Below are 6,000 nucleotides of genomic sequence, written 5' to 3' on the forward strand. Positions count from 1 at the left end.
GAAAACCTATACTTTGTTTCGGTCGAGTTCCCCATTCAAATGCATGTAACAGTGAGAAACGCACTGTCTTGGCGAAAGAAAGCGTTTTTGTACAACTTCATATAAATAGCTGTAACTTTTGATAGAAGGCCCAGACAAACATGTTTATGGGTTTATCTTATAGAACTCAAGGTCCCCGTGCTGGGAAAACAGGTTTTGCAGCTGTTTGAGCTAAGATTTTAAAATTATTCACATAATGAAAACCTATACTTTGTTTCGGTCGAGTTCCCCATTCAAATGCATGTAACAGTGAGAAACGCACTGTCTTGGCGAAAGAAAGCGTTTTTGTACAACTTCATATAAATAGCTGTAACTTTTGATAGAAGACTCAGACAAACATGTTTATGGGTTTATCTTATAGAACTCAAGGTCCCCGTGCTGGGAAAACAGGTTTTGCAGCTGTTTGAGCTAAGATTTCCAAGTTATTCACATAATGAAAACCTATACTTTGTTTCGGTCGAGTTCCCCATTCAAATGCATGTAACAGTGAGAAACGCACTGTCTTGGCGAAAGAAAGCGTTTTTGTACAACTTCATATAAATAGCTGTAACTTTTGATAGAAGACTCAGACAAACATGTTTATGGCTTTATCTTATAGAACTCAAGGTCCCCGTGCTGGGAAAACAGGTTTTGCAGCTGTTTGAGCTAAGATTTCCAAGTTATTCACATAATGAAAACCTATACTTTGTTTCGGTCTCGTTCCCCATTCAAATGCATGTAACAGTGAGAAACGCACTGTCTTGGCGAAAGAAAGCGTTTTTGTACAACTTCATATAAATAGCTGTAACTTTTGATAGAAGGCTCAGACAAACATGTTTATGGGTTTATCTTATAGAACTCAAGGTCCCCGTGCTGGGAAAACAGGTTTTGCAGCTGTTTGAGCTAAGATTTTAAAATTATTCACATAATGAAAACCTATACTTTGTTTCGGTCGAGTTCCCCATTCAAATGCATGTAACAGTGAGAAACGCCCTGTCTTGGCGAAAGAAAGCGTTTTTGTACAACTTCATATAAATAGCTGTAACTTTTGATAGAAGACTCAGACAAACATGTTTATGGCTTTATCTTATAGAACTCAAGGTCCCCGTGCTGGGAAAACAGGTTTTGCAGCTGTTTGAGCTAAGATTTCCAAGTTATTCACATAATGAAAACCTATACTTTGTTTCGGTCGAGTTCCCCATTCAAATGCATGTAACAGTGAGAAACGCACTGTCTTGGCGAAAGAAAGCGTTTTTGTACAACTTCATATAAATAGCTGTAACTTTTGATAGAAGACTCAGACAAACATGTTTATGGCTTTATCTTATAGAACTCAAGGTCCCCGTGCTGGGCAAACAGGTTTTGCAGCTGTTTGAGCTAAGATTTTAAAATTATTCACATAATGAAAACCTATACTTTGTTTCAGGCGAGTTTCCCATTCAAATGCATGTAACAGTGAGAAACACACTGTCTTGGCGAAAGAAAGCGTTTTTGTACAACTTCATATAAATAGCTGTAACTTTTGATAGAAGACTCAGACAAACATGTTTATGGCTTTATCTTATGGAACTCAAGGTCCCCGTGCTGGGAAAACAGGTTTTGCAGCTGTTTGAGCTAAGATTTCCAAGTTATTCACATAATGAAAACCTATACTTTGTTTCGGTCGAGTTCCCCATTCAAATGCATGTAACAGTGAGAAACGCACTGTCTTGGCGAAAGAAAGCGTTTTTGTACAACTTCATATAAATAGCTGTAACTTTTGATAGAAGACTCAGACAAACATGTTTATGGCTTTATCTTATAGAACTCAAGGTCCCCGTGCTGGGCAAACAGGTTTTGCAGCTGTTTGAGCTAAGATTTTAAAATTATTCACATAATGAAAACCTATACTTTGTTTCAGGCGAGTTTCCCATTCAAATGCATGTAACAGTGAGAAACACACTGTCTTGGCGAAAGAAAGCGTTTTTGTACAACTTCATATAAATAGCTGTAACTTTTGATAGAAGACTCAGACAAACATGTTTATGGGTTTATCTTATAGAACTCAAGGTCCCCGTGCTGGGCAAACAGGTTTTGCAGCTGTTTGAGCTAAGATTTTAAAATTATTCACATAATGAAAACCTATACTTTGTTTCAGGCGAGTTTCCCATTCAAATGCATGTAACAGTGAGAAACACACTGTCTTGGCGAAAGAAAGCGTTTTTGTACAACTTCATATAAATCGCTGTAACTTTTGATAGAAGACTCAGACAAACATGTTTATGGGTTTATCTTATAGAACTCAAGGTCCCCGTGCTGGGAAAACAGGTTTTGCAGCTGTTTGAGCTAAGATTTCCAAGTTATTCACATAATGAAAACCTATACTTTGTTTCGGTCGAGTTCCCCATTCAAATGCATGTAACAGTGAGAAACGCACTGTCTTGGCGAAAGAAAGCGTTTTTGTACAACTTCATATAAATAGCTGTAACTTTTGATAGAAGGCTCAGACAAACATGTTTATGGGTTTATCTTATAGAACTCAAGGTCCCCGTGCTGGGAAAACAGGTTTTGCAGCTGTTTGAGCTAAGATTTCCAAGTTATTCACATAATGAAAACCTATACTTTGTTTCGGTCGAGTTCCCCATTCAAATGCATGTAACAGTGAGAAACGCATTGTCTTGGCGAAATAAAGCGTTTTTGAACAACTTCATATAAATCGCTGTAACTTTTGATAGAAGACTCAGACAAACATGTTTATGGCTTTATCTTATAGAACTCAATATCCCCGTGCTGGGCAAACAGGTTTTGCAGCCGTTTGAGCTAAGATTTCCAAGTTATTCACATAATGAAAACCTATACTTTGTTTCGGTCGAGTTCCCCATTCAAATGCATGTAACAGTGAGAAACGCACTGTCTTGGCGAAAGAAAGCGTTTTTGTACAACTTCATATAAATAGCTGTAACTTTTGATAGAAGACTCAGACAAACATGTTTATGGGTTTATCTTATAGAACTCAAGGTCCCCGTGCTGGGAAAACAGGTTTTGCAGCTGTTTGAGCTAAGATTTCCAAGTTATTCACATAATGAAAACCTATACTTTGTTTCGGTCGAGTTCCCCATTCAAATGCATGTAACAGTGAGAAACGCACTGTCTTGGCGAAAGAAAGCGTTTTTGTACAACTTCATATAAATAGCTGTAACTTTTGATAGAAGACTCAGACAAACATGTTTATGGCTTTATCTTACAGAACTCAAGGTCCCCGTGCTGGGAAAACAGGTTTTGCAGCTGTTTGAGCTAAGATTTCCAAGTTATTCACATAATGAAAACCTATACTTTGTTTCGGTCGAGTTCCCCATTCAAATGCATGTAACAGTGAGAAACGCACTGTCTTGGCGAAAGAAAGCGTTTTTGTACAACTTCATATAAATAGCTGTAACTTTTGATAGAAGACTCAGACAAACATGTTTATGGCTTTATCTTATGGAACTCAAGGTCCCCGTGCTGGGAAAACAGGTTTTGCAGCTGTTTGAGCTAAGATTTCCAAGTTATTCACATAATGAAAACCTATACTTTGTTTCGGTCGAGTTCCCCATTCAAATGCATGTAACAGTGAGAAACGCACTGTCTTGGCGAAAGAAAGCGTTTTTGTACAACTTCATATAAATAGCTGTAACTTTTGATAGAAGACTCAGACAAACATGTTTATGGGTTTATCTTATAGAACTCAAGGTCCCCGTGCTGGGCAAACAGGTTTTGCAGCTGTTTGAGCTAAGATTTCCAAGTTATTCACATAATGAAAACCTATACTTTGTTTCGGTCGAGTTCCCCATTCAAATGCATGTAACAGTGAGAAACGCACTGTCTTGGCGAAAGAAAGCGTTTTTGTACAACTTCATATAAATAGCTGTAACTTTTGATAGAAGACTCAGACAAACATGTTTATGGCTTTATCTTATAGAACTCAAGGTCCCCGTGCTGGGAAAACAGGTTTTGCAGCTGTTTGAGCTAAGATTTCCAAGTTATTCACATAATGAAAACCTATACTTTGTTTCGGTCGAGTTCCCCATTCAAATGCATGTAACAGTGAGAAACGCACTGTCTTGGCGAAAGAAAGCGTTTTTGTACAACTTCATATAAATAGCTGTAACTTTTGATAGAAGACTCAGACAAACATGTTTATGGCTTTATCTTATGGAACTCAAGGTCCCCGTGCTGGGAAAACAGGTTTTGCAGCTGTTTGAGCTAAGATTTCCAAGTTATTCACATAATGAAAACCTATACTTTGTTTCGGTCGAGTTCCCCATTCAAATGCATGTAACAGTGAGAAACGCACTGTCTTGGCGAAAGAAAGCGTTTTTGTACAACTTCATATAAATAGCTGTAACTTTTGATAGAAGACTCAGACAAACATGTTTATGGGTTTATCTTATAGAACTCAAGGTCCCCGTGCTGGGCAAACAGGTTTTGCAGCTGTTTGAGCTAAGATTTTAAAATTATTCACATAATGAAAACCTATACTTTGTTTCAGGCGAGTTTCCCATTCAAATGCATGTAACAGTGAGAAACACACTGTCTTGGCGAAAGAAAGCGTTTTTGTACAACTTCATATAAATAGCTGTAACTTTTGATAGAAGACTCAGACAAACATGTTTATGGGTTTATCTTATAGAACTCAAGGTCCCCGTGCTGGGAAAACAGGTTTTGCAGCTGTTTGAGCTAAGATTTCCAAGTTATTCACATAATGAAAACCTATACTTTGTTTCGGTCGAGTTCCCCATTCAAATGCATGTAACAGTGAGAAACGCACTGTCTTGGCGAAAGAAAGCGTTTTTGTACAACTTCATATAAATAGCTGTAACTTTTGATAGAAGACTCAGACAAACATGTTTATGGCTTTATCTTATAGAACTCAAGGTCCCCGTGCTGGGAAAACAGGTTTTGCAGCTGTTTGAGCTAAGATTTCCAAGTTATTCACATAATGAAAACCTATACTTTGTTTCGGTCGAGTTCCCCATTCAAATGCATGTAACAGTGAGAAACGCACTGTCTTGGCGAAAGAAAGCGTTTTTGTACAACTTCATATAAATAGCTGTAACTTTTGATAGAAGACTCAGACAAACATGTTTATGGGTTTATCTTATAGAACTCAAGGTCCCCGTGCTGGGAAAACAGGTTTTGCAGCTGTTTGAGCTAAGATTTCCAAGTTATTCACATAATGAAAACCTATACTTTGTTTCGGTCGAGTTCCCCATTCAAATGCATGTAACAGTGAGAAACGCACTGTCTTGGCGAAAGAAAGCGTTTTTGTACAACTTCATATAAATAGCTGTAACTTTTGATAGAAGGCTCAGACAAACATGTTTATGGGTTTATCTTATAGAACTCAAGGTCCCCGTGCTGGGAAAACAGGTTTTGCAGCTGTTTGAGCTAAGATTTTAAAATTATTCACATAATGAAAACCTATACTTTGTTTCGGTCGAGTTCCCCATTCAAATGCATGTAACAGTGAGAAACGCACTGTCTTGGCGAAAGAAAGCGTTTTTGTACAACTTCATATAAATAGCTGTAACTTTTGATAGAAGACTCAGACAAACATGTTTATGGCTTTATCTTATAGAACTCAAGGTCCCCGTGCTGGGAAAACAGGTTTTGCAGCTGTTTGAGCTAAGATTTCCAAGTTATTCACATAATGAAAACCTATACTTTGTTTCGGTCGAGTTCCCCATTCAAATGCATGTAACAGTGAGAAACGCACTGTCTTGGCGAAAGAAAGCGTTTTTGTACAACTTCATATAAATAGCTGTAACTTTTGATAGAAGACTCAGACAAACATGTTTATGGCTTTATCTTATAGAACTCAAGGTCCCCGTGCTGGGAAAACAGGTTTTGCAGCTGTTTGAGCTAAGATTTCCAAGTTATTCACATAATGAAAACCTATACTTTGTTTCGGTCTCGTTCCCCATTCAAATGCATGTAACAGTGAGAAACGCACTGTCTTGGCGA

The sequence above is a fragment of the Maylandia zebra genome, linkage group LG23, assembly GCF_041146795.1.
Source record: "Maylandia zebra isolate NMK-2024a linkage group LG23, Mzebra_GT3a, whole genome shotgun sequence".
In the NCBI taxonomy this organism is placed as follows: Eukaryota; Metazoa; Chordata; class Actinopteri; order Cichliformes; family Cichlidae; genus Maylandia; species Maylandia zebra.